This window comes from Sphaeramia orbicularis, chromosome 18 (genome assembly GCF_902148855.1).
Source record: "Sphaeramia orbicularis chromosome 18, fSphaOr1.1, whole genome shotgun sequence".
In the NCBI taxonomy this organism is placed as follows: domain Eukaryota; kingdom Metazoa; phylum Chordata; class Actinopteri; order Kurtiformes; family Apogonidae; genus Sphaeramia; species Sphaeramia orbicularis.
The window spans coordinates 20,620,220-20,632,207 of NC_043974.1; the positions used below are offsets into that span (position 1 = coordinate 20,620,220).

Consider the following 11,988-nt stretch of genomic DNA (forward strand, 5'->3'; position numbering starts at 1 on the left):
CAAAGAGGCTTGCTTGGCTGCAAGCCCAACAAACAGCAAATCTCTGGAGTGCCAATGCCAGGCAGTGGCATGGACACCCCATCACCATGGAGACAGGGTCCTGACTGGAAGGCAGGCAATATCAGAGCAGAAAAATTCATGGTGTTGAAAGAAAGATAAAATAGGTAAGAGATACTGAGACAGAGAATGTTAGGGAGGCGCTGCCCTTACCGAACATTTCACTGTGTAAAAATATGCATATTGAATTTGAAGGCCAAGTGGTACTTTGTCTGTCCTTACTCTTGCTGTTAGGCAAAAAATAAAGGAGACCTTTCTTTTTTTCTATGTATAATTTCATATTGTGGAGACCGGCAATAAAATGTGTCATTAATTAACACCATGACATTTCTAGGTAGTTTAAAGACAAAGAAACCAGTGAGTGGATACGACCAATCCTTCACAACCAAATTATTTCAGCATTTCCAACTAAAACGTCCTAAATGACATCCAAACATATAATTATATTTGAAGTCCATATTATCAAGCATTCGTTCTTAATAAATAAAGTTTTTTAGGCACTACATTTCGCTAATATAAACCACACAACATAAAAATTTCAGATGATATGTAACAGTCATTTGGACATGAACGTATTGCACTGACTGCTTGTGTTAATAAACTGTCAACTGTATTCAGATAAATTCCACATGATCACAACAAAGACACTTCATGTATATGATAAAATGTAACTATATATTTATATTAATGCTAAGTGGTTTCCTAGAAATACTGCCTTTGTGTCAAGCACAACAGTCACTTTAATGAACAGTTACAACTTCCCCTAATAGACACATTGCACAACATAACTGCATGCATATTAGCTGATACTGCGTGTTTATGTACATGGAGTTATTTTACTTTCCTTTCTTTTTTCTTTTTTTATTACATCTTGTATTTATAATTTACTAGAGAGACACCATCAACCAGCCACAAATTCCTTGTATGTGTTTATGTGATTCCTTTTTACTTATTTGATCTCAATGGGCTCTATGCACAGCCCCACTACTCCCGAACTAAAAGCAGCTCCTTTATTTCCTGTCTTTCATTATTGGACACACTGATTAATCCAGGTGTGTCTGCCCACAGTAGTCACAACATGAAGTAGCAGGTACACCACCTTAATCAGTGTGTCCAATAATGAAAGACAGGAAATAAAGGAGCAGCTTTAAGTTCAGGAAGTAGTGGGGCTGTGCATAGAGCCCATTACAGGCAGGTAAATAATCAGAGAATCCAACACACAGAAAGCGAATTTAACACAGCAGACACCCTTTTTGTAACGTGCTTATAGTATACCAAGTGCCAGCAGTGCAGCTGAAAACTATTCCCCAGAGCAGGATCCTGGGCAAATGAAGGTCAACAACACAGTAAACCAAACCCCAAAACAACAACAAAAGCGAAAACTGTCAATGATGTTTCAGAGCATAAAAACAGAGCAGGCACCACAGAACACCGGAGGATTGACATTAAGTATGAGAGGAAAATAACATTTTCTCACTAAAACGCTGACAGCTGGGGAAAAAGAAAACCAAGATGACTAGTTTGGGATGGGAGGATAGTTTTTATGGAGTTGATTTTCCACAGTTTAAACATTCTTTTTTTTTTTCAAAGAAATTTGGCATACTTTAACAAATGACAAACACCAACACACAAGAGCTTTAGGTTACAGGCTTCTGTATTAAGTTCTAACTGAGACATATCCCTGTCACATTTACTTTAATATTCACCACAAAATGAAGTATTGATTTTTCATTGTCATCATCGCTAACACCACTGTAACCACACTGTAGATGATTTTAATCAATTATGCATACAACATTCAAACACGATCTGCACATTTCTAATTGCCTCCCCACTGATCTCCATGGCAACAAAGGCTCCACACACCACAGCTGAATTTCCTCCCCATTCCCTAGTACAATCAGTCTTTTTTCCCTTTCCCCTCGCTCTAATTTCCCTCATTAACTCTAAATCAGATATTGAAAAAAAAAAAAAAAAAAAAAACACGTAATGCCCTCATCCATTTTTAATAATGGTTAACTAAGGGTGTCGCTTCTCTGCATCTCAGTGGAGAAGTTGCTCTCTCCTGTCACCTCTTCCCTTTGTCTCTACAAATAAACCTTAACTTGTGAAGTGTGTCAACATTGCTTAGGATTGTGGTTTGACAGAAGTTTTGGAGGTCCAGGTGGGAAAAAAAATAAAACAGAACAAAAGTTTGGGGATTTAGCTGAACAAACATCCCTCTGTGTTCTCTGTTTAAACACAAAAAAGACTGTCTGCACTATTATTTTTTCCAGTTCTCTACTTTACTCATATTATTCAAATACTGTATGCTATCGGGTAAGTACAAGGATAGGATTTCCACTTTTTCAAAATCATTATGTAATTCAGAATGGCAACTCTGTATGTGGATAAAAATCCATTTGGACTATTGGACATTGCATATATTTTAACTACCACAGAAATTGCATCCATGTACCTACAATATATGATGCAAATGCACTGATTACATTGTTCATTTAAATGTTATGTTTGAATTAAGAAAATTGCAGGGTTTTTTTTTTTATGAGTTATCTATTTTCCATAGAGATGCTTTTTTCCTGTATCATACTAAGTCCTATAGTTTTTCTACAATATTAACCAAGTGCCTCCAGTGTCTAAACCTAATCATTTGATGTTTAATAAAGTGGGGCACTGTTGTTTCACCATAAAGAACACCAACTAGACATTACTCCAGCCTGAGTACTCTTGGTTCTATCAGTGCAATTAAGTATCAAACAATGACAGAATATACTCCAAACAATTTATGTGAGGGATATGCAATCTTTACAATCAAGCGAGCCATTTTGACTTGAAAAAGAAGTAAAAATGTGACAAGAGAAACCAAAAAAATATTAAACACATCTACATTTTACCATGAGGGGGCTATTCCTATGTAGGCTATTTGCAATTAGTTTGTTATTTAACTATTTAACTTTGTATTTCCACTACAGTAATCTAATGTTTGGTGCATTTATGAAATTATACAACTACAATAAAGAAAACATTCAAGATTTGTACATTTTTTTTAATGATGTACACCATTTCCAAACAAAATTACACTGTGTCATAGATAAAAAGCTCAACTTTCATGTATATGGGCTGACTTCTAAACAGCCAAACGGCTAACAAATGCAAACTGAGTATCTTGTATTAAATTTGGCAAGAAAATAATGTAGTATGACATACATTTTGGTTTATATGCTGTCAAAAATTCATTTTATTTTGTGTATAGCATGCACATTTTTGCAGATGGACAATGTTAGAATTATTTTGGCCTGTAACAACAGTAAAAAGTGATTGTTGATTCAGCTAATTTCAAAAAGCTCCTTATGTTTTTTGACAAGGGGAGCCATAGAGCCACATTTGGCCCAGGAGCCATAGGTCGCAGACCCCTGATTTATATGTAGCATCAACATTTTTTGTCACTTGGAAATTCCACAAATTAACTTATTATTTTAGTTGGGATAAACTGTAACAAACGTGAGGTAATTGTGCAAAAACCAGTTGTAGTCACAATTCTGTTCCAAATGAATGTAGTTTTTGTCAGACGTGCCTTGTTTGTTTTTCTGCCCATGTGTTTATCTTCTTAAATTCATAGTGACATTTGCAAACATACCCAGCCCCATGTATCCGCCCACATTCTACACTCTTACATCATGGGGACATCTAAGTAGTACATGGCTGCTAACAAGCCCTCCCTTTGGCTCTGACTGCTGATTGGGTAGTCAATAAAAACCCCAGCCGTGGCCACAGCACGCCACACACACTCAGGTGTCCTTTATCAGCCTCTCCACAGCCTTCAGCTTCACCAGCAGTCAATAGCTGGAAGAGACTAATCCATAACTGCAGCAGCGGGGTGTCTGACGTGTGCCCGCATGATTAAGAGTGAACAGTCGAGCAGCGTTAACACCAACATCTGCCGAGCCAGGAGCGACACTCGTGTCCCCATATCGTCAACAGGCCGACCGTAGAGGAAACAGATGAAGCAGCGTCGGTTCCGCACGCGAAGACACAAGTGTGAAATGCACGTTCTCACATAAGATACACATGTGAGGCTCATTTGACACAGCTGGGCAAGTGTCAGGCTGTGCAGATAAATGCTTGCCCTGCAGTACATGGGAAATATAGGTGTTTTCTGCAAGGATGAAATTCCTGCAGTGAGACAGGAAAATGCAGACATGTGTGCACAGAGATAACGCATGCACCAGTGTGTGGTCAAACGCACACTACTTTACACACATAACATATGGCTGTCACACCACATTCACAAAAAACAAAAAGCCACACAAGCATATACACACATACGATAAACTCATTTCCTCACTATGCCACCGTGATTTTGTAAATAGAGGGACGCAGGTGGAGCATTTTAAGAGTCTATGATTATATGAGTGGAGCTGCAACAACTGCCATGATTTCATTTCTAGCCCCAGTAGATGTTTTTAATACAATTTCCTGCTGTTAAAGGCACTAACAGCACTGTCAAATAAAACACCACAAAATTATGAAAATTATTATTGAACATAGCATTTTCCTGCACCTTCGAAAAGGCACCTGGGAACGTCTCACCATGGCCCAGTTTGTGATAGAGTTAGTGATATGACACCCAGTCGCTCCTGTACTGGTTCGCTGTGTCCTTAGTGAGTGTGAGCCCAGCATGTGAGCAGTGTGTTTCTACGTCTGCCCATTTGTGTAAAGCACTGCCGCCTGCCTGTGTGATGGATGCCCCTCTTTGCAGCACAGGTTAGAAGGCATCCTTGATGGGATAGGCCAACTGTTCATCACTCCCCAGCCTTTACTTCTCTCCCGCCTCCCTTTACTTGCTCCCCCCTCCACTCCTCCATTCATTCTCCCCTTTCGCGTTCCCGCTGTATATGACGAATAGCCTAGACAAGAAATGCGCTCACCGATATCTGGCCATTTTTCGCACGCCACAAGCTTTTCCTCACCTTTTCATTTGATTGCTTCTTTTTCTTTCTCTACCTCTTTTTTTTGTCGTCCTCAGCAATTCATCTCTCAGGGAAGGCCAGTGGTTAATGAATGTCCAGTGTTTTTCATTTAGTTTCGCTCCATGGCCTGACAACTTGTCTTTGCTGAACTAAGCCAAATAGTTACCTTTGTTCGGATAACTGTATTGATTAAGCTTTGAACTTTTATCTTCCGATAACATCTGTACCTCTTTTAATTTTTATTTTTTTTATTCATCAAGGAATACTTTGACAATAATGTATTGATACAGAGCTTCGACATCCTAAGTACGTCTAGATTATTGAAGCACACAGCCTCTCTGATGTGTCGGTCGAACAACATTAATCTGTGTTTACCCAGAGCTGCCAAAGAAGACACCCTGGGATTTATGCATGCTGTTGCTTCTCCTTCACTATAACTGCTCCTTCCGCTGCAACTCATCCACTTATCTAACCAGCGAGATGTTAAGTGAAATGCATTAGGGTTCAGCATCACACCTAGCCATTACCACTGAAGCTTGTTGTGGTTTCACTTTTTCACTGAGGCGACGAGCTGAGAAGGAAAAAAAAAAAAAAAAGAGCATCCGGATCCAAATTACCATCAGCTGATGCCAAAGAAAATGTCTGCCGGGATGGAGACGAGGCCGTCAGCAGGCTTGTTAATGGGGGCGAGTTGATAAACGGAGTAATTCATCATCAATTTCCTTGGCAAGGCACTGCGGAGACAAATTCTCCGCTCCTCTGACATGGGGAGGGGGTGCCCTGTCCTTGATGATTAATTTGAATAAACACAGCTACATCAACATTAATTCTGATTGCTGATTAAGTTCAGATCCATTATCGTTCCCCAACTGAGATGCCCCCCTTTCATTTTTCTTTATTCATCTACTTCTCAATATAACCTAGTCATTATCCCTCTGTCTCATTTTCTCTATCCACATCTTAAATCTTTGTGCAACCATCCAAGTGGATTCCGATGTTTGTCAGCATCAGGTTCAAAAAAGGTTCTTCTGCAGGCAGTTTGTGAAAGACTGAGCCAAGATAATAAGCTGTATACATTGTGCTTGCTGATAATGCCTTTTTCATTACCCATAGTATGGCTTATTATATATTTCTGAAGCCCTAAAGTCTACTACTCTGGCTGGCACACGCCTGTGTTTATTCTCTGCCAACTGACTGAACTGGAGAGAAAACCAGTCAGGCGAGGTTAATATGAGAAGTTAACAACATACTGTAAATCTGTAAATCTTGATATGACCAAAAAACCTACATACAGTTGCCCTGGATTAGTGCTCGTCTAGTGGACACTGAATCCTATTTGTGACAACAAAGCAGGCCCTATAAAGAATTATGCAACATGGATAAGGCCTACTTACACACACCCCAAAGGGCCAACACAAAGGATATTCACACTGTATACACAGATGGCTGCCTTCAGTTTAAGGAAAAATCCTCTCTCATGCTGATGTTCATGTCTCTGTTCCAAAACCCAGATTGAACTTTAGTGAATGCGCTGGCCTAAAGCAGTTTGGATATATTTATTTCATCATCACCGGCATCACCTTTCTCTTTAAATAGCCAAGAGGTGGGTGGGTAAAGCAGGGTGAGTCATGTTGGCAGTCATGTAGTTAAAGTCAACTGGGTTGAAAATACCTACAATAAGAAAAGGTCTTTTACAACAGACCCGGTGTATTGACAGAAGCACAAATCAAAGAAGGGAACTGCAGACCAAAGGTGGACATAAACCTAATGCAGTAGGAACAAGCAGACACAGACTCCCACACACATCCAAAGGTGCTGGTTTGAATGTGATGGAAACATGATCTTATCTTTTTCTAGGTTGACACAAACACTAAATAATTACATACCTTAATAACAAAGCTGACTTTACTCATCTTTTGATTACTGAGCCATTAAAAATCAGAGAGTACTCGCCTGTCAAGACCCAATGAATGCTGATTTAATTTCCCCTCACTATTCCAATACACATTTTGAGTCTCCGCCATATGATCATATTATTATTATTATTATTATTATTATTATTATGTGAATGTTATAGTTATAGGATGTTGTCAACTTATGGGGTGAACCAAGGCAAGCTGCCTGAAAACAAATGGTAAAAAATACACTTAAATTCACAGTTAATGCTGTTTACCTAGCTCTGTACTGATGAGTATGTGTACTGCCCTGACAGCCACACCACCGCTCCCACACTTTCACTCAAATACTCACCCACTCAAGTAATTTATTGTGGCCCTTAGCCTGCACGCTAAAAAACTAAACAAAAAAATAAGTGGTAAATAAAACTGTCAGCACCCAAAATGATGTAGTCTTTACTCTTCCACACAACTCCTAACACAGCAGCTATGTTTACACACAACCATGGTACAAGCTAATCATAAAATGTATCAACTGTTTCAACGTTTGGGAAAAATCCTCAATCACTGGAATGGATCCTTTGTTCTGTTTTTAATCTAATATCTGTTTAATCCAATTTTCAAGAAAATCAGAGCAGTAGTTTTCGCTTAGTCGTGTTGACGGACAGATAAATGAAAGCGATCACATTACCTCCTTGATGAGGTAATAAAATGGTCACAAGATGCATTTTATATTTTATGGATAATGGGTGATCCCAGCCTATCTGTCTTTAATTTAATTCCAACCATTTACCGTAAACCACCCCCTTTCTAGATATGCTGCTGCACTACTATATCACCTTCTCCCTCAGTCGGAATCCTTCAAAGTAGCTATGGCCCTGCTAATAGTGAGGAGAGTGTGAGGAGCTATTTAAATCAACCAAGCCATCTGAGTCTCCTGTTCATCATGCTGTCATGTGGCAGCAAGTGCTGATCACTAGGACCAAAACATGATCTCTTCCCGACACTAAAGCCTCGACGGGTTCTTAATCTCCTGGGTTAGCCCACCCCGTGACAGCCAGGGTGTCTCTGTGCATACAAATCGCTGCTCCACTCTGCTCTCATCCCGTCAGGTAGATAAGTGGCTCTAGCTACTGGAGTCGACAGACAACTTTTACAGGGTTTTCAAGGCGACGATAACTGAGGCCATGCACAGGTCATCGTCATTTAGATCACCACCTATAGAGAGCCTCACGTCAACCCTGCAGAGACACAAACACCCAAGAGCCCATCATTCCAAGTCAGGCGCTTGCAGATGCAAATGCACACATAACACACCCAGAGTCCATGTAATTTTTTCTAAGTGCCTGAGAAGCGAGGGTGCTGAAACAGGCTGAGATGCCCAGAGAAGTGTAATTCTAGCGTTGCTATGGCGATGGCAGAGTCAAGATGTGCCCTTAGCCCTAATGAGCTGCATGGGCTGACATTGAGGGCAATGAGGAGGCTGGTGAAAATAGGAACATGTACAGAAGCCAGGCATGCATATAAACTCCAAAGCACTAATGAAAACACAAGCACATACAGGCACACATGTAGGAGAACACAGCCAGGGTTATGAATGTGCTTGTGTTCATTGTATGATCATGTAGCATCTATCTGTAAATGCTCTTCTTGGACAATGATAACTGACAGACAAGCATCTTTTCCCGCTTTGAACACTGCACATAATTCAGTTTAATCACACAGCAAAACAACATGCACTGTGTAAATATATTTGTTGGGTCAAACTACCAACTGTTTGTTCTAGAATTACAGCAATTTCCATTGTGACGCATGTAATCCATCACATGCTCATTCATGCATGCATATACACATGAACAGAATTTCCTAAAAAACTAAATTGGACTACACTAACGGTAGCTTTAGGCTTTGGCCTTTATTAGGCAGAATGAATGTTATGTGATTATAGAACTGTAACTGGCAGGGCTTCAGATGCGATGCAGTTTGTGATCCAAGACCAAGTCCTGCAGACTCAGACCACCTGTGGTACATTGTGTTAATAGCCAGTCTCCAGCAAGAGTGTTTTTTGTAGTCAACAGTATAGGCTCTACAAAGACTAATGATCTATGCTGACCAAATGTTATTTCCTTATGCATAGCTGGCTAACAAAACTGTGTGAGGATATCAACTTAAGAAACTCAAAAAAAAAAGAATATTGAGGATGGAGGTCAAGTTTAATGAAACACAGTGCATCAGCATTTCTGCCTTGATTTACTCAGAGAATAGTGTTTATTTTCTTTCATCCTTATCACCATGGCTTTTTGCCACAGAAATCCCTGCACAATTTAAGTAATCTTGACAGAGTCTCAGTCCAAATGAAACACCAGAAACACCTAGTTTTTAACAGCCATTTCCAAAACCTTGTAAAGGAGACAGAACCAATGAGAGTAATAACTAATAATGTTTGGGATGAATGTGCCTGTCCAATTTTAATTTCTTACAAAACTTAAGCAATAGAAACTAGTATCTAAACTATATTCATTTCACATCAAAAGGTGCAATGTTTTAATGGTGACAAATAAATGGCACTCATACATGCAGCAAAAAATAATACACACACAAAGGGGAGGGAGGCTAAGCAAGGGGGGGGACCAAACAACCTTGCATGTTTTTAATGCACACTACAGACACTTTCCTACAAACATTTCCCAATATAGGGCAAGAGTTTATTTTCACCATCTAACAAAAAAAAAGTGACAACAGTGCTGTGGTGGCAAGGTGAGGCAGTGGGGGCAACGGCATCAAATGTAGATAAATTGTACTTTTAATCTCATTTGGTTAATTTCATTTATTTATTTACTTGTTTATTTTTATTACCCCCCCCCCCCATTTCCTCCTTTTTTTTCTCTCTCTCCTTTTCCTTTCTCTTCTTTTCATTTAGTTTCAGTTACCTAATGATTATCTTTGGGCGTATCCCTGATTTTTTTTTTTTTTTTTTGAGAAGCCCACATCACATCCACATCCACATCTTACACACACCACCACACGCAAAACATTTACACAACCAAGACAGGACATTGATTCATACTACCTGGTCAGTCAGACATTTTGTTTCTTTAGTAAATTATATGCCATGTATCTTAACACCCCCCCCCCCCCCCAAACACACACACACATTATGATAACTTAATGTAAATGTAAATATTGTATATTATTGTACATAAGTGTCCTTGTCAATTGGTGTCGCTTCAGTAAATGTTAAAAAAAAAGAAAAATAAACTAGTATTGTACAGTTTTGTACAAACTATAGAAGAGAGAGCATTCCCCTGTGAACTCAAACAAAATCTGTAACATTTGCGGCTTGTGCTCAGAAACAGAACTATTAAAACTCATCTCTACTATGTGAATGAGATGGTGAGAGTGGCGCAGTCGACTGAATGGGGAGAGTGAGCGGCAAAGCAAAAAAAAAAAAAAAAAAAACACCTATGAAATAGAACAGCAAAATTTTATTTCAGAATCTGTCATAATAATCACATTATAAAAATACAAATAAAAAGAGTTATGCCATCACTGGAATGTTCTAGAGGCAATATACTGCCAAAGAATAATGTTCCTCATTTCTACCATGTGTTACTGACAAGTCTGTCAGAAACGGTAGGCTAAATGGACAGTGTATGTGTGTCCTTTAACATGAACTTAGTCTCTCAGACAGAACTGTGCAATAAAGAAGAAGAGCGGCAAAAGGAGATGGCTAGAAAACACAACTTTCTTTGTATTTATATTGATCCGCCTACATATGTATGATACTTTGATTTGCTGAAAGTAAACACACACTGCCCAAAGGCTGATGCCCAGAAACATCCAGAAAACAGCAAAACAAGAGGAAAACAGAAAATACAGACAGAGAACAACGTATCTACAGGCAAATATGCATTAGACACTGACAGAGGGTGAGTCGTGCTCTTCGAATAATAATCATTCTGTGTACTGTCTGTGTACTGTTTTTAAATATGTTACATACTTTGTTAAAATGTAAAACCTGGCCGAAGTAAAAAAAAAAAAGAATGCCAGCTTTTTCAAACAGACACTCTTTGCATACTTGTACTATACCTACAGTGGCATTAGGGATGGGAATCGATAAGAATTTAACGATTCCGATTCCATTATCGAATGTGCTAATCGATCTGATTCCTTATCGGTTCTCATTGGGTGAGGGAATAAAAGAGTACGAACAGGTGTGTTTGCATTAACTGTCTTTTATATTTCCACCTCTGTACAGAAAATACAACATATACAATATGCACAAATAATAATAACAGAAGATGTTGGGCCCGGTTCGGGGGGTAGGGTGGTAAGGGGGTACAGTGAAAGTGAAACTTAAGACGCTTTACTAATTCCTCTATTGCCGCATTTGTTGTGCACCTCATTTGCTTTTCCCTTCCTTCGGAAACTTGTATTTGAGGGGGCACAATGTTTTTTGCCCGCACTGGAACCAGGTCTGGATGACGGCCTGGTGTTCACTCTACCGTTAGATTCACAAGCGCCGCTAAGTAGCGTTTCAAATACATGACATTCCTGTAAATAAATCACATGCCATGTGAACAGATGTTTGAGCATATTGGAGGGATTCCACTCTTTTGAAGAAATGGAAGCTTTGCAAGTGTTACAAGTGGACCTGATGTCATCTTTTTGGACAGTTTCTGCCTCAACGCCATGTTGGCTACGTTCTGACCAAAACAACGCAGCGTCCGCGTGACATCATCACACATGCACAACGAAGGCAGAATCGATAAACTGAATCGTTAAGCAGGCAGGCAAACGTTTCGAAGGAATTGAGCTACAGGGAACTGGTTCTCAAAAAGAACCAGTTCTCCATTCCCATCCCTAAGTAGCATGCAAAAGTTTGGACACCCCTGGTCAAAATTTCTGTTAATGAGATTAATTAAGCAAGAGGAAGATGAAATGATCTCCAAAAGTCATGAGGTAACAGATGATACATTCCCTTTACATTTTAAACAAAATCATGTCTTATTTTCATATTTGACATTTTTAAAATAACAGAAAAGGTAAAAGGGCCGCAGCTAAAG

At 39.3% G+C, this 11,988-nt stretch overlaps 1 protein-coding gene across 8 annotated transcripts in view; it reads right to left on the reverse strand.

Moving 5' to 3' along the window:
• The window catches only part of nrxn2b (neurexin 2b), a 759,383-nt gene that overhangs the window by 495,050 nt on the left and 252,345 nt on the right, over nt 1–11,988 (reverse strand). The gene's annotated exons all lie outside the window — the stretch shown is intronic.